The 24568-nt window shown below is 41.2% G+C and overlaps 1 protein-coding gene across 1 annotated transcript in view; it reads left to right on the top strand.

Annotated features, from left to right (window-relative positions):
• Positions 1-24568, top strand: part of LOC118121701 (follistatin-related protein 4) — a 67233-nt gene that overhangs the window by 6475 nt on the left and 36190 nt on the right. The window lies entirely within an intron of this gene.

Here is a 24568-nt window from a genome sequence, read left to right as displayed (position 1 = left end):
GTGTCCAGGTTCCCAACCCTTAGACGCCTGTAGTTCTTACCAACTCCTCGCTATTGTTGTGTCCTATGGTCGTTTCCCTTAAATTATTAATACACTGCCCCCCATGGTCTCCGGTGGTACTGCTCTGTTTTGTTGGTATACGACAGCTTTCAGAAGACCTGCACAAATAAGAATAAAATTAGCGAGTATGGACAGAAGGTCTCGTCTGTTTCATACACAAATCTAAAGTTGTGTGTAAATTAAGTTTATTCTGATTACTCCGAGGTCGCTGATTTAAAAGCAAAAAAACGACATATTCTACTTATGCTGCAACTGATTATCGGTCTAATGGTTAATTGATTAAACATTTATTGAGACACAGGGAAGTAAAGCAATATAAAATATGTAACTATTTTATTGACAAATTCCAAATTCTTAAGTTTCCAGTATCTAATGTAATGTCTTCAGTATTCTTTCTTTTTTTGTCTGACAAACAGTGCAAAACCCACTCATTTTAAAAAGAAATAGCGAGAGAGAGAGATCTTCAAATGAAAAGAGCACGGAGGCACCAGAGAACATTTGCCATTTGTGGACGAGGCGTTCAATAAGGCCAGAAAAATAACAACCTCTTGTTCTGGGCTGCAGCAGAAGTGAATAATCAACCTTTCCTTTCATAGAGCCCAGTGCAGGACAGAGATAAGTGCGTAATGGCTTTAATTCAGCTCTGCAGCCCTCCTAATGGTGTTTGGTTTCACTAGGGTTTGTTTCCTAACATTTACTCTAGTGTCAACATTGTGCAGGAGTGGACGGCTTGTGCACGTGCCCTTTGTATCCAAATTAGAGCCACTGTACCCAGACATTTACACGACAATAAATGTCCAGGAATTCACTGGCAGAGATGCCGTAGCCGAGATGATTCGCATTTGCTCACCTCTCAGCAGCGTTGGCTCTGCAGCGGATTGGTGAGCAGGCTTGTTGAGAGCTATCTGTAGCCTGCAGATGCAATATACACAGTCACACAAGGTCAGAGCTCCTTTGTGGATACATGTGTAATATATAAAGCTGCCCCGAGGCGATACATGGGCTGCACGTGTGCTTTGTATGGTGAGTAACCTTTTGTAAATGTACTGCCTGAGATAGCCGTGCTGCTCTTCATAATAATGGCTTTTCCTCAGCATTCCTTGCGTACAGCTGCAGTAGACCACGTGTCCCCGTCGCTGCGAGGTAGAGGTCGCAGGTATTAGAGAAGCAACACAGAGTTAGGAAAGATATTTTTATAAAGTACATATGTTCGATTTACCACTGTGCCACTCCTATTGTGCAATTATGGTCAAATGCTTATTTAAAAAAAATTGTCCTGATTTAAATGCAGGCACTAGGGGACTGGTGACTCCACATCCTGCAGAGATCAGCATAAACGCAGCAGTACAAAGATAAACAGCGACGGCCGTGAATTCAAACCAATGCCCCGGAGTCCTGCTCCCGTGTCAGCCCACTGGCTTGTTTATTATACTAAATCCTCATGATTGACTCTGGGTCATCAAACCAGCATATCGGGAGGAGAACAGAGCAGCAGAGGAGGAAAACCCCAGAAGAAAAATGACTTGTGTAAATCAACAAAGAGGCAGCGAGAGAGTGGGAGAAAGACAAGCAGTAAGAAGTTTTAGAGACAAGATAAATGTTTTTTTTCAAGCTATTATGGTTTTTTTAACTAATTTGCAGTTTCAATTTAATGTCATTTTTAGACCAACCAGAGCACATTTTATTTGACCTACACTTGAACAGCAATCACTAAACCGCTTTTAATTTACTCAAGCTCCGACCTAGAGCGACGATTTCTTTACAAAGCGGTGGAAGAATCTCTCCTCTCTCGACCTGTGTTGTCCGCATTGTGATTTGTCTCACTGATTATTAACGAATTGCTTGTGAGTGTAGAGAGTTCTGACCAAAAGTCCCATAGACTGAGCTCAATAACAAATTGCATTTCAAAACAGTGACAGCTCCTGTGCTTTAAAGGATAGGTACACAGATAATACATCAGTCTTGTCGTTACAGCACTGTGGCGCCTACAGTGAAAAAATTCTGTCGATACAACTTGTATTTTTTCGATCTGAGTTGGCATTTTCGATCAGAGTTGTTGTCTCCCTGGAGATAGAGAGTCTGTGTATTTCCCCTCCACCCCCTCAAGGCCAAAATCACCATGGTAACCAGTTACTCAGCACTTTCAAGTGACTCAGCAAGTTTCTGGACAAAAGGGAACAAAAGCAGACCGTGATTGGCTAATTAGCCTGAGTGCCTCTTATTCCACAAGGGTCAGGTTATGAGTAATTATTTCTTTCTTCAGAGGCCGTCTTATTTCCTGCAATTCTTTACATGCCCGTTTGCTTTCTAAATTGTGAACCTCGACATCAACACTAAGGTTAATATTATCTGCCTGTTGTCATTGTCTAAAGCTTAGTTTATGCTCGCCATTCCTTTCCCTGTGTATGAAAAAAGGACGAAAATTATGCACAGAGTTGTTCTGGCCGGTTGAAAACTCCCCAAATCTTTTAACTTGGTGCTCAGGTCCAGTGCAAAAAGAAAGTTGAGCTGCAGGGAAACATATAGATTCCCATGTGGCACCTGGAGGGAAACAGGAAACTGTTTGTAATGGTTCGTCAAGGCAAATAAGTGCGTACCAGACAGAAAGGGTGCTCCTGGGGGAAACAAGCTAAAAACTGTTCTCCTTTGCCTTTTTCCCTTGGTTTGCTTCAGCGAGTGAAGAGGGAAAGGTGTCAATGTCACAGTTGGCAATGACCAATCCATCAAGCATATCAGCGACTTCACAGTGGTGTTTTTTTACATCACATGAACCCAGAGCATACCCTGTACACGACTTCACTTCACGAGTTCAGGTATCTGCTTTATGATAAAGATCAGGTGTTTACTAATGATCTTAACAACGCCTTGATACCTGTAGTGACCACAGTCAAGGAGGACTTTAAGGGAACATCATGTAAATACTCACGCTGGCCACATTAGGACCCTTTCACTGCCTGAGATGGTAGCAGGACTCTCAGTGCTGCAAACATCATCACCCACAGTTTGTGAGGGGTTCCTGGAATGACGGCTTCTCCACATCCACTTGTAGACAGACTCAGCATCTGACAGCTGATTATCCTGGAGTCCCAACCAAGCAGCGGGCACATTCAAAAAAAATTAAATTCTCTAGGACGCAACATGATGGAAGTATTCTGATAACTGTGCAGGTTGCCAATTTCATGAATTTCAAATTTGCTTCAAATTGGAAGGAATATTTATACAACTAACCATACAACTGTGGGGATTGTTATAAAATGTTAACAGAACCATTGAAGCTGCGGTGCAATGAACCAATGGTCCATTTTTTATTATTTACACACAGTTGGTGACTATTTAATTAGCACCAGGCTGTTTTTTTCTTTTACCCATTGTTCCTCCATCTTTCTTTCACTTGCAGCTCTTCCCCTCAGAGCTTACAGTCTTGTTATTTCACTTAACGCTCTCCCTCCACTGTGAGTCCATGTGTTTCCCATGTTTACCTATGTGACAGTTAATAGTGCAATTATATGGAGATGCTGGGCCGCACTGGCAGGGGCCAGACGGCACGTCTGACTAATTATTCAAGAGAGTGAAGCAGCAGAGATGGAGTCGAGGAGGAAGGTGAGGAGGAGCGATGAGGATGAAATGGAGGAAGAGGAGGAAAGGAGAGAGTATCGTGGGGAGACAAAGGGACACTGAGAAGAGGGGAGAGGAAACGGGGGTCGGAGAAGGGAGAAGAGCCTTTTTTCTATCTCGAGGGAAAAGCCCAGCGGAAGGAATTAAATAAAAAATGAGAGAAAGTAGAAATAGAGGAAAAGCAACTCTGAGTCCAGAGTGCAGCCTTTAAAACTGTAGGAAAAAAACTGTCCTGGCCCTAGAGGTGTCAGTTTAAATAATGATAAACTAAGTTAATCATCTTTACATTTACTATAACCAAACTGCAAATTAATGTATTTATTTATGTATGCCATCGTATTAAACGATTAAAATAATAATATTAGATGATATTATTGTCAAAGATTATTACATTTTTGTAATAATATGTTTCCATAGTGTGTGCAACATCCCTGTTGAACACATATCTGTACAGTAAAGGGACTTATAGGCAAACCCAGTTAAAAACGTCCTTGTACGAAAATACATATACAGTGTGCATGCAGACGGAAACCTGTGATCAGTCAGGTATTCAGAGCTGCAATGGCAGAAAATGGTTAATATTTGTCATGCTTGGTTCTGTCTCCATTTTCCACCTTGTAAGTGCCCAGTGAAGCTCTAAGAAGAGCCCCGGTGCCTCTTCAGGCAAGATAAAATCTTTGTGTTGCTGCCCGGCAGCTGCCGTCAAGGTTTGATCTTTCATGTTACTCAAGTTTGCCCTTAATCTGCACAAATAATCTCGCTGAGATCAGATATCACTTTTACAAGGGGGCGCCTGTTGTTCTCTGACAGCCAAGTGGGCGAGAGACCTCCAGCTAAGCTCTTAACAACAAAGTGACTTGGAACTGGAGGTCTTGGAGTTTCCTTCTACACACACACACACACACACTCAGGTTCCCTCCACCTTCTTCTCCTATCTGCTTTCCATTGTTTCCTCTCCATTTAATCTCTCCCTTTATTTGTTGACCCATCCTTCTTTTTTCCGTTTTTCTGTCTTTAAAATCTCTCCCTATTTCCTTCCTCTTACTTTCCTTTCCTTCTCTTCTCTTTTCTCTCTTTTCCCCTGCCCACCCTCCCCGAGCTTCTGTCTGATGCCTTATTACCGCTCAATGGACCTTTGCCGCTAATTGCTGGTGTGTATAAGGGGCTTCATGGCACCTTCCAAGAGTCATCTCTATTCCTGGGTAATTACCCAGTGGCTGCAGTTTAGCTGCGGTAACAGGTGAGCGGCTCTTGAGGCTTTGGTTACACATTTCACTGAATGAAGTGATCCATGTATTGATTTGAGTATCCATCACACTTGCAATGTAAAAAGTTATATTTCCAGTGAAAGTGAAAAATATTAGATATTTTTAAAATAATTTTGCACATTGGGAAACAAATTTGTTCTAATTAATCATCTTTCTGTGTTTTCGATTGAAAATATACTGTTTCCATGGAAGTCAACGGTAACTTAAAAGCAGCTGTAAGTGTCCTATCGGTTTTATTGAAAAAATTGATTTAAGCCTATGATCAGTACTAAGATCTTCTATGTAATCCACACAAATGATAGCTTCCCCTTTTTTATACTGTCTGGCCAAAACATTGCAGTGTTTCCCACAGAATTGATTCAAATATGGCAGAAGTGGATAAAGGTTCCTTTCACATACAACAGATTTCCGGTGACAGGTACACAGACTTGAGAGTGAAAGAGAAGGTGTGACCGTCTGTGTGGATGCTAAAAACATTTGCAGTGGTGTGACATCATGAGTAAGCATCCGGCGAAGAGTGTTGCAAACAACAAGTTAGAGATCTTTGTTATCTTATTTTATTATACGATATGAAGTGTAAAAAACTAAAAATCTGGTTCATTATGAAACTGGGCTGAGCCGTCAAAGTCTAAACAATTAAGGGGAAACACTGCTTTGACCTTGTAGATTGAGAGTAGTAGATATAACTTCCATTGACAAGATCATTGATTGATTGAATCCATGTTAGGTTCCATCAATGGTGGTGTGTTCATTTATGTGTGGACATATCAGATTTTGACTTTAAACTGGACATGTATTTCTGTATAACTCCTACAGCTTCATCTCTCAGCTTTAATCATGTATTTTTAGCCACTTTCCCTTCAATGTCTTGGCGTGCAACATAGAAACCACAGGGCTGGCAGCCAATTTCATTTTCTGTTCTTCATAATTACCTCACGCACACAGGCACTCACTTGTGTACACAAGTCACATGCAGTCACACACACACACATACACACACACACACACTCACACACAGCACCATGCAGCCAGTGGTCATCCAGCAGTCTGCTTTGAATACAATAATGAGAGATGCCCAGCGGGTTGTCATGGCAACTGTGGCTGTCTCTTTAATCTCTGAATCATTTATTTGGTGCAATACTTAGTCGATGTCGCAAATTCCCGAGAGGACACGAGAGTAGAGTCAGAAGAGTGGTAGTCCAGAACAGGTAGAGTAAAGTAAGCAATATGCACATAATCAGCAATAAAGGATGACATGTATATGATATATGCGTATCCCATTTTCCATTTAAACATATCTCCCCTAATAGAGATTACATACTGTTTGTGCAATTCTGTGATAAACCTATTCACGAATGAAAAATTAATAAAGCACAGTCCGGCCAACCCAAAGGTTGAAGATCTTGTCAACATAACGACAACATCCTTTGGGAAGGACAAACTTTGTGTATATACATGTGTCTGTGTTTATTTAAAAATATATATATATATATATAAAACACACAAATATAATAGACCAAAGTAAATAGAAGAAGCATTTGCCGTCATGGATCTCTCAATAATTAATGAAGCAAGGAGCATATTTCCCTTAATGTCAAACTATTCCTTTTTAACTACAAACCGATTGTGTTCAAAGGCAGTTTTTTATTCACAGAATATTTGGGAAATGAAGCTCAATTAGTTTAAAGTGATTAAAACACTTCAACACATCAGTTTAAGAAAGAGCATCGTCAGAAAACCTGCGTTCACTGTCTGTAAGAGATTAGTAGTGACACTATAACAGCATTATAGTACTTGTAGTATTGCCAGTAAACTGGATGTAAACTGAGCAGTTCACAAACTTGTATGTATACCCTTTATTTTGTGTTAATTGTAAAAAAAAAATAAATAAGAAACTGTAGTTTTCAGACTTTATCCTTGAATCACTTTGTAATGGGTTTTTTCAAGCATAAACAACAGCTGGCTGTCAAATATTAAGATTCTTCTTCTTCTGCCCATCAGATGTTGTGTTTCTGAATGAAGTTTCCCTTGTTTTTTCAGGATGAATTTGTTTAAAACCTGAAGCAGTAAATACCCCAGAGTTGTATCTCTTATGGTCCCTGGTGTCAACACGTGCCTCATCCAAGCCCCAGCATCTGGATTTATGGCAGAAAAATAAAATGTGCATCATACCTGCTGCTCAACAGTCATCATCCAAATATATAGGGAACAGCATCTCAAACTGCACTACCTGCCTTCTGCTACTAACCAACACTGGCTGCACTGGCTTGTGCATGTTGGATCTGTGAATTTGTCTGAAATACAGAGAGGCAGCTGTTCCCAAAAACACAGAAATTGAAGGTGTTAATTAAAAAATACACTTTAAAAAGCTGTTACATCTTAAATTGATTGTTTTTATAAATTGTGTTTGTGTGGTTGCATGGTCAGATAATATCATTTCAATATGATGGGGCTCTTGTTCAGGGCTTGAATTTAAGCCCGAAGAATTATCTTTAGATTTTGTTTTTACAAAGCAAACACAAGGAAAGATTATAGCTCTACTGCTGCTTAACAAAAATGGGCTCTGTTAAATTCTTGTGCATTTCATCCCTCCACTGTGTCCATGTGTTTAATTCAGACGTGTTCTCTGAGAAAATTACTTTTAGAGAAAATAAAGTAGATGAGGCAAAAACACAGTTCATCCAAACTAAATCATAACAGTGAGTTAAGTAAAAAAAAGGGATAAATAGTTAACATCGCAGATGGATGATGTATAAAATTGTAAGAGTTGCAAACAATTCGTCTCATAAAATAACTAAGCAGTTCAGCTGAGGTTACTCGTGTGCTGCTTGCTGAAGAAGTGAAACATACAAATAATAAGCCACGAGCAGATTGCAACCACAGATTGGATGTATCCAGGAATTCTGCTGTGAACCATTATATAGGCACTAACGGCATATTTGAAAAATTTTAAAGTATATATTGAAACACTTTTTAGTTGAATGTAAATCGAGCACCTAAACTGGGACGGCCGCAGCGGGATATCTTTGTTGAGAGAGAACAAAGAGTTCGACTAATGTCTACTGTGGGTGTGTTAAACGGGCTGCGGTGAAGTACAAATTGCAATTCATTCGTCTCTATGACTCACACTTGCTGGGTATTCCAGGTCCACTGGGACGTGACGTGGCGATGGGGACAGACGTACTTGTTCCGGCAGACGTCTAATATCTCTCATAATTACACATGCCGAATAACACCCCCCCCCTCCGACACCTCCCACGCCTCTCCATCTCCCTCATCTATCCCTCTTTCATTTCCACCACTTTAATTTCATTTTCTCTAATTAGCCACAGAGATGTAAACCCATGCGTCTCATGAACTCAGGGGGCTTTACCGTTACCCCTTCCAACATTTCTTTTCTGCCCACCCCATCTCTTTGCGGCTCTCTCACTTCCATTTCTCTTCACTGTCTCTTCCTTTTGCAAACCAATGGATCCCAAGGGCAGCAAGTGTGTTCCAACGCGCCATAATTCACAGGCAGCTGCCCTCCGGCTGTTAGTGGCACAGCATGTGGTCTGCTTTTATCTCTCCTCTCTAACTCCCTCTCTGGCGAGGAAATAATTCATTATCATGCCGCCATTGATTTGCTCTTTCTCTTGCTTCTTTGGTGGAACAATCTCCCCCCGTTCTCCCTCCCTTCTTCCTGTTTTAACACTCCCCTGCAATTTCAAACAAGTGCGCGTCCGTATGGTTGCGTGTTCGCCTCTCCGGTTGTGTGTGCTTGCATGGGAGTGGTACTCCTCCTAATTTTTCTCCTCTGATCTCCTCAACGCAATCCCCTCCAGCTTCCACCTTCACCGGCTTTGAAAATGTTCTCTCAGAACAAAGGAGATAAACACAGCGGGAAAAAAGCGCAAGGGAAAGGGAGAAAAGGGAGACGAAAGAAAAGGGAAGAGAATAATTTGGAGCAGATTCATAGAGCACAAGCCAATCCATCGAGGTTAGAGTCCAAGCACCTAAACCATCATGGCTGGGCACCCTTAGCTTCTGGAAACATTTCTCATAGATTGCACTTGGAGTTGTTCTCTACAGGTAAACATTTGTTCTTTGTGAACCATCAGCGAGTTGGTATATATCGATGGCTCGGTTGTGGTGATGAGATTATTTTTTTAATGAAAGAGTTGATCTCCCCCTTGTACACTGGAGCTGAACAGATGCCAGTGCTGACGTTACTCAGCTGAACTCGGCAAACAAGGAAAAACAAACTCAGATCTGGTAGAGGTGAAACGAGGTAAATGAGAGAATGAGAGTAAAACTGACTCAGTGCGGCGGCTCCCAGCTGCAATGCTTGTTACGCAAACGGCTGAATCACACCCAAACAAACACCCTTTGGAGGCACTCATTCGAGTTCCCCCACATTCAAATCGTGTTTTGATCAGAGTGAGGACTGCGATTGCGGGGGTGCATAACAAAAAGGCGCTAATTTAACCTGGCGATGCTGCCTGTTTACACTTGTTTACCAGAGAGGAAGGAGAGAATAGGGTTTGGGAGGAGGCCAGGAGTGTTGAGAAAGGAAAAGAACAGAGAGAGATGGAGAGGATTTAGAAGGAAAAAAAGCAGGTAATGCATAATTCTATGTTTCCACTTGTTTGTCAAAGTCTCGAGAAGCGTTGGGCTATAGGGAGCAGCAGGGTAAGGACCTATCAGAGAGAAGTGAATAATAGACAGGAGTAGGTAACACACTATTTCATGTTTACGAGAGCGTGGGGCGGCGGAAAAGACCGGGCGAAGATGTGCAGGGTGTGAGAGATTAGAGTTGACAAGCTTTGGGAAGTGGAGTGAGGGCAGAGGAGAGAAGTGAGGACGAGGAGAAGTGCGGGGAAAGGGAAAGAAGAGGAAGAGGGAAAAATGCCGGTGGAATAGACATGGAAGATAACTAACAACACACATTCTGGGAAACAGTTACTATACTACCATACTTTCTCTTGACTCCCTGAATAACAAGTGTCAAGTTAAACTTCAGCGATGCTTGGAGGCAGTGGAGGAGTTAGGAGTTTACGGTTGTGAATTTGTGCAATTTGTTGCTACTCTCAACAAGCAAACAGACCTGCTCAGTCAAGTTTGTTATGATGACTACGGGTCCAAAGGCGATTCAGGAAGCAAACCGCTGGCTGGGAAACAGTCCATAAAAAAAGCAGCTGGGCTTCGCTCCGTGCGTTCCCTGTTGATGCTCTGAAAATCAGGCGAAAGGTTAGAGAGAGGACTTCGATGATATGAATCATCAGGCGAGATGCCCCTATAGATAAGACTGAGCGTGAACCACAAGCATGACAAATTAAAATACTGAGGTCGATGCATTGACCTGAAGTGCAGACTTAGTCAACTCTAAATATCCTGATTCAATTACAGCCCCGCAGTTTACCAACCATGTAATTAGAAGACTTGATCTATTACCTGGAGGTTGAAACACTTTTTCAAGGCAGAGTTGTAACAGTATTGTTTTGGACATGAAGGAGGTTTTGTGCCTCAAAAGCAGTTTAATTATCTTAAAAATGACAACACTTTGCGACCCACTGCTCCTTTTACGTCGAAAGGGGACAGGGGGTCCTAATCATTTTGCCTCCTGGGCGCCTTCCGTTGGAGGTCTACTGGGTGCACCCAACCGGGAGGAGACCCAGGGATAGACCCAGAACCTGCTGGAGGGATTACATATCCCTACCAGCCTGGGAATGCCTCAGGATCCCCCCAGAAAGAGCTGGAAAGAGTATGAGGTATGTCTGGTATACCGTATTTGGGCAGCAACCTGTGTGACCCAAGCCTGGATATGTGGAAGATGGTGGATGGGCGGATGGATGGATGGATGGATGGATGGATGGATGGATGGATGGATGGACAGATGCACAACAACAGAAGCTATAATTGTTAATTTATTCTGATTTAATTTCACAGTTTGACATAATTGGAAAGGAAAATCCAAACACAACAAACTGTAAAAGGAAAAGTTGTACAAATAGCGTTTATCACTGAAATTAATGACACACATCCCCTTTGACATAAAGTCAGATCAGTTTAATGTGTCTACATATTCCTTCGTGGGTGAGTTGAAGTGTGATTTGTTGAAAAACCAAACTCATTAAAACCTGAAACACTAGTTCCATAGTTTTCTTAAAGTTTCCAAACACTGAACCTCCTGACCCGTTGAAGAGAATATTGTTACTCCTGCATGCGGCTCACACCAGCAGTCAATATCATTTAGTGGCTTTCACAGAATTTCCAAAGCCGGAGTTTTGTTGTTCAGCAGACCTTGAAAGTGTGTGGCTTTGACAGCCTCACAAAGCCGAAATCGTCAAACATTTTGAAGTGTAAGTGTGTATGAAAGAGGGGGAAGGTGACGATAGAGGAGCAGGTAATCCCATATCTCAAGTCTTTATTCTCCGGAGTGCGGTCTGATTCTCTGACTCGGCTCGATGTTGCATGCCCCCGGCTGAGTGTTGGTGCACATTATCTCCTGTAGCAACAGTTCGAGCCCAGTCTTCTCAAACAACACGCAGTGAGCCGGCTCCAGGGTTGAGGCTCTGAGGCTCTGAGGCTTGTTTTGTTCCGAGATGATGCAGTGTTTTTATTTATTTATTTAGTTGTTTTGGTTCACCAGGTTAAACCCCAGTTACAAGTCCTATGCATGTAGAGCTCTTTAATGTGATGTTGTACTCCACATCGGAAATCCATAAAAGAAACTCTGAAGGGTTTGAGTTGGATGGCGCGGTGTCAGGAACACAGCTGTGACAGTCAGGATATCAGTGGCACGTCGACAGCTCCTGCAGTGGTTGGGAAGCTCCAACGAGCCGAGAGTTACAATCCCAATCGCTTCCAATTCCTATCGGATCTCTGTCTGACTAGAGTCTGACCAATATGGATCTGTGACGGGCGGTGCTGTTAACAGAACTAGGGGGGTAAAACATTTGTGTTACCGACATATTGGCTTCAGATCACATCAGACACTTTATTATTAATAACTATTTTCATAAATAATGCTCAAATGAAGTTAAAAAAACATGTTTACGCAAAAAACACATGTAAACATAAACATATTTTCTGCAATGTTTATTCGTCATAATAAAGGTTTTCGTTGCATATCAACAAACATTAACCCAGATATGTAGATATGTATGTGAAAGGCTCATATCGGCTGTTCCTCTATCTGCCAAGCTCTATATCTGACCACTAGCCTAAAACTTAAATATATTTATATATATCATTATTTGCAAAACTCCTGTCATGCTTGGAGGATCCATAATAATATGGTGGTGTAGTGCAGACAAACATTATTCTCCTGTAATTCATTGCACGGTGCACAGACACACACACAGAGGAAAATACAGACCCATTAATCAACTTCATCAACTCATCAACAGCGTGGTTATAATAGTGCCGTGATACAATGACAGTTTATTTCGCCTACTAATTAATCAACACACATTGTTACTGCGGGGGAGAGATAAAACTAATTATTTTTCATACTGGTCAACTGATACCACTGCTAACTAAGACAATAATTATTCATTGCTCAACAAACAAAATGTTCAACCTTAAAAAATGTATTTCAGGTATTTCTAGCCAATTATTTTTCAATGGCAAAAGAAAATGTGAGTTGTTTTGTCCTCACTGGATTAAAATGGTTGTCGGTTGGAGTTTGCCTCAGGCCACTTACTGCATCTGATTCTATTCCAAGGTTTTATTAAGGTTTCTGTTGTAGGAGCTTAGATGTTGTTAAATTACAGACACTAGTTCCGATACACAGACCTAAATAACATATGTACTGTAAATGTAATGTGTGGAAGGATTTAGAGAAAAGAACAAACTGACATTAGAGTTTTTAACATGAGTCGTTTGTAATAACTTAAGTCAAATGACGCTTTTTCCAGCTGTCCAATGTGCTTCTTGGATCGCACAGAAATATGCAGGAATGTTCTTAATAGAAAAATGAGATACATCATCTGTATTAAACCACAGATGTTGGTTCATAATTCCACAAAGTCAAGCCCTTGTCATGCGATGATGAAGAATCCCAAATTTGAGCCAAGTACATTATTTGTTTGCTGGAGGGCATTTTTCTCAAAGGAGAATTTGCTCTCCTGTATAGATTTTATTTCAGAGGCTGTTTATCCTGTTTGATTAACTTGTTTGTAGTGTTTTAAACTTGTCTGATTGCATTGTTAGTTTAATACCACCAGGCTGTGTTTCATTTGTTCCGGTTTCTTATTACACTTATTTTCATTGTAACTTTGTTATGTAGAAAAGGCTTTTTATCAATAGTCATAGTCTGTGGGGACCAATTAGTCATCAGGCTAAACTCGACACATTTACATTGATCACATATAGAGTCGCTCTCAATAGAGCGATACCTCCACCAAACTATTAAATTGAACTCACCAATCGATATCAGTCCCGTAAATATGTCAGTTTTCTTTCATCAAGATCCATACATTTTTCTTTGGAAAATCCACGAAGATGTCAAAAAAGAAGGGCCCTATCTTAAATGTTGAAGAAAGTGATGACACATTCCTGGATCCACCCCTTTGTCTGCATCTGAGCCAAGATTGAATGGCTTCCTCCTTGGCCTGTACCCCACCCCTCCACCGAGTTTCATAAAAATCGGTTCTGTACTTTTTCCATAATCCTGCAAACAGACAAACGGCAATAAAAACATTTCCTCCCTGCTGGAGATAATAAACATTACATTTTTGAAGTCTCACCTGCCTAATGTCTCAGCTGCTGAAAGGTTTGGTTTATATTTTGTATTCATCACCATTTAAGGTACATTGGTAATAGCTGTTTACAGGGACACACTACATTTCAACTCTCTAATAAGAAAGCTTGTGCTTCTAGAGAGAAGTGGGGCTCGCCTGGCAGGGACTCAAACAAAAGATATGTTTGACCTGCTATTGAAAAATACAGTATTGCAGCGTTACCCACAGTAGCCTAATACCTTCACTAGAAAGCTACTGCAGTATGAAGAATATGACAGCATGACTAATATGGTCTCTCCGGGCATATATCACCATGTCACCCGTCCCTGCAGAGGTCGGCTACATCGCAGATCCTTGACTGACTCAGATATTTTCCAAACTGACCCCAGGCATCACCCTGGTGTCAGGAAGCTAAACGTATCCATCACAAATACAGTGAAGTGCCCGAACAAGACAAGATGCTGTTCAGCACAGTAACTCAACCCAACTGATCCGGTGCAGCTGCTCAGTAGCTCGCAGCAAAATGTGTGTTTACCTGACAGCGCTCAGGTGTGAACATGTACAGTATGTACTACAGCCTCAGCAGGGAAACTGTCACACACTATTATGGTATTTACATTCAACTCACACCAATAAGTAATTGGTTTTACTAAGTAGTTGTGACAATCAAATATGTTCATTTTCCTGTGGCCTGAACTCTTTTCATCCAACAGGGTGTTTATCTGATGGAACAGATTAGCTTCAATTCTAATCAAAACAGCCTTCCAGCAGTTCTTTGTAACACTCAACTTGTGTTTTACGTACAAGTGCAACTCCAGACATATTATACTTGTAGTATTAAGTCTATATATGCTCTGTTTTCTTCAAGTTATGCACAAACACTTATAGCACTTCGTAATTTTGCTTTTTTTGAAGAAATTGTACTCTCTTGATTCTTGTTGTTCTGGGTTTGTACCCTCATGGTTGAATGCACTGATTGTAAGTCGCTTTGGATAAAAGCGTCAGCTAAATGAAATGTAATGTAATACGCACTACATTAACTTTGTAAACAAAGCGACAGCTGCCAGAACAGTGAGTGTTACAGAATGCAACACACTCAGACTCGCATATTAACTGATCAGATTTGGGGGGGTCAAAGATCAGATTTCATCAAAAGTCATTGGTGCCTCACCTAAGAAAATATGTTGAGCCTCTTTTGCGAATTCATTTAGACTCATTAGTCTCATTTAGACTCAATTATTAACTGATTTGATTATAATAATCAAAGGTGACCTCATATGAGTCTAAAGTAAGTATGCTGACTGAAACTGCACTAATTGGCAGAGACTTAAAACAACAGGCCGGTAATTGTATTTGTTTTGAAGTGGTCGGAAACCCCAGATGTGCTGTTATGCAACTTCTAAGTATTTAACCTTACTAGGTTATAAGCTTATAAATGATAATTAGATTCATTAGACCTTACTATTCTTAAAGTAAATTCAAGTAATTGTACATATAGTGATACTTATCAAGCCAAGATAGATGAACAATGTTTTTAGTACCATCATCTTTAAGAACTGCTGGCAAATGGATTGTTAATACACGTGTGAGCATCTGCAGCATAGTTCTAATATTTAGAAAAGGGAAATATCTTAAAATATCTAGTAGTATGCGGAGGACTGTTATGCTTATGAAGTGTTTTCATCGTATCCTGCTGTAAAACAGCCTCCATTGACTGTGACGGAAAACAGTGGTGTGTTGTCAGAACAAAAGAAGAGCAAATAACATGTCTCCGGAGCTTCACTGGCGATGAAATAGAAAAAAAGAAACCCTCCTCTTTCCTCTCTGTGGATGTAGAGTCTTGTAATCTTCCGTTTTTTTCCCCGTCACATTTACCTTGTCAGACGCTGACCTCTCTTTCCCTCAAGAAACAAACACAAGCTCTCCAAATTGCACTGTAACTAATTAAATTCAAAACGGCACCTCGAGTCGTGCTCTCATTTCACTTGTCTGGATTCAAGGGTCCTTTAACATCTCTAACAGGCCTCATGGCAGCTGCATTTAGGAATATTATCAGTCTTTTTATCCTTCTGTCCTGCAGCCCTTCCCAGACCGATGAATGCAAGCAATCATCAGAAACTTAGATACACACACACACATACATGCAGCTCTCAGTATATCATTGTGCGTTCTGTCTCTATCAAGGCAGACCCTCAGGTCAGGTCAAGCTGTGACTCCTGCAGTGTTGAGTTGTGCTGCAGGCCTCTAATCTCTTTTACCCTCCTCCTCCACAAGGCTGAAAGGGTTTTAAAACTAGTAAGACCACTTAGCCGACCCTGTCAGAAAAGGCCTTTGCAGTTTATAGTAGGAGGTATAGCTGTTGGAGAGGGAGAGAGAGGGAAAGGAGAGAGAGAGAGGGAGAGAGGAGAGGGGGTGAGGAGGAGGGGGTGGTGTCGGGTCCCCTGCTTCTTTCTTTCCATAAAGATGAAAGATTATCCAGATTGTCATAGATCTTATGCTTCTATCAGATGAGAGTATGGGTTTAATGAATTGGGTCTCATCCAGCCAAATGAAGTATGGGAGATTAGCTCCAGACTGTCAGCTTGTTTCCATTAAGCCTCTCAGAGCAGGGTGACTTTTTTGGCCTTTGAGATTTAAAATGTTTTCCATTTTATCAAATCAAAGGATGTAAGTTTTTTTTTTCTAAGCTGTGTCTGGAACGTGATTTTGCTACCATTTTTTATTTTCAGACAATTTTTTGAATAGAAACAGACTTTACACAAGTTACACAAGATGCATCATGATAAAGCTTGCAAGCAAATAGGATGATCAGTTTTGTTCTATTCATGATTCTAAATATCTTTTAAAAAAGTTTAATTTGTTTAAACAATAGTGTAATATGTATGTAATGCATATGTAAATGTGTCTTAGTTAGGAACAGGTACAATTACCAAAAAACAAAGTTCCCAAAAAAACACATAATCGCATTCTTAAAACTTAAGAAAAAAATAAAGTATATATTATCATATACTGTATATTTCTGATTTAAAGTCAATTAAAATTATAAATAAAAAAGCACAGTCATGATACTGACTTTGTATTAGAGGGACTCTGCAGCAGGAGCTTTTGATTCTGTCTCGAATGACGAAAGCGATTGTAAGACGACAAACTACCTGAATGTAAAGCAACAATGTAAAAGTGAATACCTGTAGAGTTCTGTGAACCCTCCAGACCGACAGTTCCTCTCTTCGTTTCCCAGAAGTTGCTCTCCTGGCCTCAGGGATGGAATGAAACGTTCTACCCTGTCATTACCCGACTGATGCGGGTTCATTATTGAGAGTCGTCCTCTGTAAATCCACTGTCGCCTTGCAATGAGTTCGGGCGCTTAACAGCAACGCCCCCCTCTGAAATTGTCTCTGTTGTTTGCAACCTGTCCCTGCAAAATTGGTCATTGAATAATGCAGGGGAGAGAATGGTTCCCTTTAAATGGCCGGTAAGTGTGCAGATCCAGGAGGACTGCTGTGTTTCTCTTGAGTAATAGATATTGTTGACAGCAGCGGGGATATTTTTAGTGGGGTCTTTTTTTTTGTTGTGTAAGCATAAACTCAGGAAGTGGCTCTCACATCAGTCAGAAAACCGGAGTAACGTCTCATTATAATCCTGAGGGGGCGTCCTGATTTGTGTTGGTTTTTTAAACCTGTGGTTTTTCAAAAGCAGGGACTGTAATTTAACTGTCTACCTCATCACACTGTGTGTTCTGCTCTGGGAAAAGCCGGAGGTCATTTTTCAAAAAAAAACTGGTTAGGGTTAGGGGGGTTAGGGGTAATTCTGTCAAATTATCATGCACTCGCCAAAACAGAATCTGACGTTGTTTTGTTTTAATTCAGCGGCAGAACAGCACAAATGGTTCTCATCAACTTTGTAGCCAACAGACAACAACAGACATTTCATGGAACTAAAGTTTATGGAGGATACAACAGAGATTATCCAGGTCAGACGTGTTCACGGCTACAGGAACAAGGGGTGGCGCCTGGGTGGAGCATGAAGGAGGCAGGATATGGTGTTTTCACGGCGTAAATCTAAGACTTTTTCCTGCTATATTCTGCACACTCTGACATTTTCTGGACATTTCACTCGGGGGGCCGGTGGGAACAGTTGCAGAAATCGTCCGGAGCAACTGACTTGGACATTTGCGCTCTCACATACGGCCCCTCCAGGAAATCTCTGGAAAATGTCGGGATTTGCATCGTCTTAAAACGTGTGCTTAAAGGGTCCAGCTCCTGTGAGGTGAAGTATCCTCAACCCTATTCTTTAAATGCTTATGCAGCTGAGGCATGAGAGCGAGCAGAGCAGGATCTCCTGCCAAACTCCTGCTGGTTTATTAATACGGCTTGGAACAGATTGTTTTAAAACACTCCTCGCTGCACACACACACACACACACACCTTCTCTATATACCCTTCCTCCACTGGTTTGCTCTTCATCTTCTCTATGTGATTCTAACAAGGCTTTATTGTTGCCTAGTTAAGAAGACCTACTGGAGAAGTTGCATCAAGTTGGCTCTGCTCTGCCATAGCAAGAAGCCACTTTAAGTTGAACAACTGGGGGAAGCAAGAGAGAGAGAGAGAGAGAGAGAGGCAGATTAAAAGGGGAGAGAAAAGGAAGGAGTAAGACAGAAAGGAAGACTGACAGGCGAAGAGCCACAGACGTATCAAGAGGGTGAGAGGCTCGGCGGAGGACAAAGACGGAGAGAAGTAGCCAAGGATGCAAACAAAGCATCACAGGGAGAGAGAGAGAGAGAGAGAGAGAGAGAGAATGAGGTGGTGGGTGGGAGAGAGGAGGAGGTTGGTGCGAGATAGAGAAGAAGGGTAAGTTAGAAAAGCAATGAGGAGCGGCGGCGGAGGATTCCTCTGTACCTGTGGAGGAGATTAAGGGTCTGCATCCAGTGTGATTAATGAGCTGGCCGCTGATTGCTCATCCCTATCTCCCTCCCATGAATAATCACCACGGCAGCAGGAGTCTCTGTGTGTGTGAAAGAGCGAGAGGAGGAGGAGAGAGAGAGAGAGAGAGAGTATAAGAGCCTGTGTGTACATAAGAGATGAAGGAAAGACAGAGTGTATGTGAGAGACGGTAAATGAGCAGTATATATGTACAATGCGAGTGAAACACAGCGTATGCATGCAGCTCACTGCGAGTGCACGGTTATTGATTGACTGGGAAGAGTGTGTTTACATGTGCAGCATAATTTGCAACATGACATTAATTCAGCGTGTCAGTGTGTTGGAAACACGGATGATATATTTACTAATAGCTGCGGCCCACCTGCAGGGAGCAGCTCTCACACTGAATCCACCGTGACACGTCAAGATCATTTGTGCGCACTGTGGGCTCCCAGCGGGAATATGTTGTCTCCCAGTGCACTGTGCAGACCTGCTGGTGTCATGAGGTGGCACGTTTTTAAAGAGAGATTGTTTTCCAAGGATAACTCAGTTGTATTAAATATTAAAAAATAAAACTGTGTAAACTGAGCTGTTTTGGTATGAGCCTGAAATCGGTTGATGATATTTGCTTCAGTTAAAAGTTAATGAGGGAGTTTTTTCTCTCCACAGTCGCCAAAGTGCTTCTTCATTGTGGGAACTGTTGGGTTTCTCTATGATTTTGAAGATCGCGACCTTCTATGTGAAGTGCCTCGAGATAATGTATATTATGATTTTTGCGCTATACAAATATAATTGAATTGAAATGAATAAGAATTTGTCATGCAGCAAAGATTTTTATTATAGTAGCTACCATTTCACTATCTATGATTATGTGTGAAATCTTGCATATCATGGGCAGGACTGTTTAATAGGATTTGTTCTCAGTATGATGGACTACCTTGAGTTTTCGGGAATTTGAATAATTGAAATAGCTAAATACTGACATTCTCAGTAACCCCCTAACCCCATTCTCATGGACTCAAGGATAAACTTTGTACATTTTGCTGGTCAGTGTCGTGGTGGCCTCACAAAACATGTTTTTGGCCTCTTAAACATTATATCTCAAGTTTGCCTTTCATGAGTTTTCTTCACTTTGACCAGTTGTCTCTTGGACACAAAGATTAGTGGATTGGATATTCAGTGGTCTAAGGTCAAAAGTCACTGTGACCTCATATGAATCTTGAAACAACTGTATGTAGACTGACAACCACAGGGCAGTCATTCTATTTTTATCAACACAATGTGATCTCAAAAACTGTACTAATATGAATCACAATACTGTAGATTTTTGTCACAGTGTAGAATCACACACTGTATACCTTGATACTGTCTTATAGGGCGATACAACAAGTCCCATCCCAAACCAAGAGGCAGGGAGTGGAACTTTTTATGTTATTATAAAGCATCCGACCAGCTTAGAAACATTATAGAGGGGGGGTGAGTTGTCCATAGGCTCAGGCCAACTGAGCAATGAATGCAGTCTGCCACTGCACCGCCTACAATGTTACTTATATAGCTTATTAATAGTGCTGTGTTTAATGTGCTGAGACAAAACCATGGTTACCAGTAAGTGCAACAGTTCCTGTTTTCTTAGGAGAGAGGGAAGTTTGTCCTTAAACTATATATATATATATATATATATATATATATATATATATATATATATATATATATATATATATATATATATATATATATATAACACCCTACATATTAATGAAGGGTGCTTCACCCGACAAACAGAGGGTACACTACACTCTGTGACCGACAGTGCAGACAGTGAGAAAGGCTCTACATGTCACAGTGTCCTTGAGAAAGTAAATCCCAAATAACTTTCCATGGGCAGGCCAGTGTCTTGTATAGCATCCACACTGCCATTGCTGTGAGTGTGTTTGTGTGTGTGTGTCCGTGTCCGTGCATACATGCGTGTGTGTGTGTGTACACTAGACTTGTTTCATGATACATTCATAGAAGACAAACTATTAAACAGAACTTTAATAATTTGTTTAAATGTGTGTTTATATAGTACCTCCATCTTCATCTATATTTTACACATGAAAGATACATGATCACACCTTGAATGTGTGCGCACACTTTAAAGCACAAACCTACATGCTTGCACCATGCAGCAGTTCATGGTAATTCATGTCATCCGTATGATTTCAAATCATTTTCCTTAAGTTGCAGCACAATAAAAGATAACACCAGCATGTGAGCATGTGATTGGAGGTGCTGAGCAACCTGTCTTTACGCCTGATGCATATTATTATTGTGCTGGGTTGCCATGTGGTTGAAGATTGCCTGTTGTCCTGACTTGTTGGTGGTTGCATAGCAACAATCAATAAGAAAATCTATTTTATTGTTTTTAAAAACAGTTTTGGTTTAGGGCTTACTGAAGTACAAGGCTAACACCAGCATGATGTTGATTTCAATCCTGAAGTAACCTAAGTAGTTTGGCAGCTTTGCAGGAAACATGTAGGACGAGCGGAGGCTGGCAAATCAAACCTTCTTACTACAGCAGCTGCTTTTCACTTAGTGGTGAGCTTAACCATTAATGCCTGAATCTTAATTTACCAACTGAGGCCGAACCAGGATCTTTCATCCACGAGATTTTAATATGAACAATCTTATACTGTATTCACATACATGACACATCACGAGAGTGAGACACTACCCACCATTCAAGGCACATATTCAGTGTGACACACGAGAGAGCTCTGTGGATTTCTAATGAGGGGTGTCTGAGGTGTCACTGTCACCAGCTCAGAGCAGTGAAGACTTCATCCATCAGGAGAGCATGTGTTTGTACAGTGTGTCACTCTTGCTGTGTGTTTGTTTATCCTCTCAAGTGTTGTAAGAGGCTCAAACACCAAACTATCGAGAGACATGAGACATTCTTCAGCAATTTGATGTGCTGCAGACTTTTGTTTTTGTTTTTTTTTCATATGTAAACAATACATAAAGGTTGGACTGAACAATGACTTATAACTTCAAATTCTTAATCAAGGATAAATATGTCACATATCGTTACAAATAGTATTTTATCAGGTAAAGCAAACGTTTCATATTCCCCGGACATAAGGGAACAGACTCCAGTAAAAATCGCATCATTGTCATTTTTATGTTTTTATTTTCCTTCAGTGAAAGTGAAAGGCACAAAAATTGTGATTCATGGCAAAATCTGTCAAACATAATCACAAAAAGATTTTATTTGCATATGGCTCAGCCCTACTTCAGTGGTGTCAGCTGGTGGGCGAGTCGAGAGAGAGAGAGTGTTATCTGAGGACAGCCGAAGGAAAAGATGTTTCACGAGATGCTTCGTGACATCCAAAGTGCTGCTTTGCCCCGTGGGACTGGCTTATAAAGAGATTTCTGGTCTCTCCCTAAACATGTATCAGCCACATTTAGTCATGTGTCTGACTTTATCACACATGCATTGACTTCAGAGAGACAAAGATCTAAGAAGAGTTGTGAAATATTTAGTCAAAAGCTGTGAGGCTTACTTGATCTTTTTATATCCAATTATTGTAGGAATTATATATATTAATTATTTTTTATGGTTATTAAAGTATTTTATGAATTCCAAAATGGCAAATTTATGTGGCTCAGGAGGTAAAGCAGGGGGCGCACTAACCAGTCTGAATGCCAGAGTGTCCTTGGGCAAGACACTGAACCTTATATTGACCCTGTGGACTGTTCCATCAGAGTGTGAAGGATGTGTGATGGAAGTGCTGGATGAGAGTGTGTGAACCGATGAATGTGACTTGTAGTGCAAAGCACTTGAGGCTGCAGCATATTATTAACTGTTCTTTCTGATGATATCGTCAAGCTGAAGGTTTTAGGTTACATTGTAGGGAAACATAAAACAAATAATTATAATAATATTTACACTGAGATAAGTTTTAGTGTTTGGATATGATTTGAATGAAGTTTCATTTTGGAGAATACCATCCATGGACATTGCGGACATGCATCAGAACACAAAAGCTGCCCTGAACTCTCCTGGTCTCCTGACATTCTCCAGAGGTGCTACACGTGAGAAGGGAACAGATCGATGTCACAGGATTCACTGCGAGCGAGTGGGCACTTTGATGACGTTTCTAACGTAGGACAGACATGAAAGCGGAATGAAATAGTGGTGCCATAAACGTAGAAGACACTGATCAAGATGTCAGTCATGTTTGCTGATGAGGGAAAACAAAAATATGTGATCTCCCCAGTGGAGTTAATATGTTAAATCCTGTTTGCTGTGTGGCCCCTCACACGAACACCCGAGAGAAAGTCCGGACCCAATTGTGCGGAAATCCTCCGGAGTTCATGCCTGACAAAACGGCTGAAGATGTCTCACTCTGTTGGAGTAGTTGGAACTGCAGAAACACTTGTGGGTGTACACTGGTGTTACAGAGTGGTGGTTCCTTCTCTCATAAACTATCTTTGACATGACAGTGATGTGCAGAAAGCGCACAAACTAACCACATGTGTAATTTAGGCCGGATATCAAGTTAATAAGCAATGAACCACGCAGCAGTTTTTAATTTTAACTTAATTGATTGATCTCTTATCAATGATTTTAGCATCAGAGCTTAGTAAACCTGTATAATCTGTATGTAGTACATATTGTCATATGCAAATTCAATAGACACCTTTCAACTCGAATGGATTAATCAACAAACCTGTGCTCACTGGGGGCCCGTCAGCTGTTTTCTCACCTCCCGGCGTCGCTCGCATGACTCCTCACATCCCACTCCTTCACCTGTAACCCTTTTTCCATCAGCCCCCTCTCCCTCGCTCCACCCCCTCACCTCCTCTCTATCTCTCGTCTAAGTCCAAATGTCATGTCATGGCCTGTGAAAAGTCACGGTGTTCTGCTCCTCTGCTTTGTGGTTTGATGTCTTACTCCAGCTCATGAGAGGCTGGTCTCATAAAAGTGGAAAGGGACAACTCTCTGAGCCGCAGTCTTGAGCTCAGCACATTAGTTATTCCCTGGGAGATCATCTACGTGCTCTGAATCAAATATGTCTCTCCTCCTGTCTCACATGCACACACACACACACACACTTCTACTACTCCTCTTATGCCCCTGTGGGTTTTTCTTTCATTTGCTCATCCTCTTTTGCATACATGTAAGTTTTCTTCGTCCTTGCACACTATATATCTCTGCCGTTTAAGTCCTCTCCTCTTCTCAGTCTATAACTTCTTTCTTCCTTGCTTCATTTCCTCCTTCTTTCCCTCTCCCTCTCTTCCTCTCCTTACTCATGCTGTATCGTGCGTCCCTCCAGAGCGGGATACAGGAAACCTCCCCGTCGGCCCCGTCCATAGCTCAGTTAGTGCCGGGCTGATCGATCAGAGGAGCTCCTGAGTTCCCCTGAAAGTCAATTACTAACTTACACATTGGAGTTATTTTTGGAGGGGGGGGGCGCTGTGGGAATCATTAACTAGATAATGTCATGACAACCTTCCCCAGTCAGCCAGGGCAGAGCAGGTGCTGCCTGTGGATATGCAATTTGTCCAGGGTCATCTGAGAATGGGAGAGAACATGGGGGCAGATATTTGGATATATATTTTTATAGAGCTGCTCTTAAAGTGGAAACAGTCCTTTATGGTTGAGGTAAACATATTAGTGCTGCTGATAAAACGCAACTACCCCGTGAGTTCAGTTTAAATTGTTTCCATTGTACCAAGTAATAAAACTGTCATCGAATGCTTGATCCACCTGTTCATTAGCTTCACTGCTTCTTTATCATTGGTGAATGTGGAGCACAAGTGAACGGGAGCTTCACTTCAAATCTGTCATGTAAATCCCTTGTCAACACCAACATTAAAAACAATGAACCATCCAATAGCTATTAAGGGGCAGAACTTATCATTATTGACATTTGTCGGCATCTTAAATCTCCTGGACAAGAGAAGAGTCAGATAAAATCCCAAATGTCTGATGGAT

Source organism: Hippoglossus stenolepis, chromosome 15 (genome assembly GCF_022539355.2).
Source record: "Hippoglossus stenolepis isolate QCI-W04-F060 chromosome 15, HSTE1.2, whole genome shotgun sequence".
NCBI lineage: Eukaryota > Metazoa > Chordata > Actinopteri > Pleuronectiformes > Pleuronectidae > Hippoglossus > Hippoglossus stenolepis.
The sequence above is the reverse complement of the archived record's forward strand: the minus strand, read 5'-3'. Positions and strand labels throughout refer to the sequence as shown.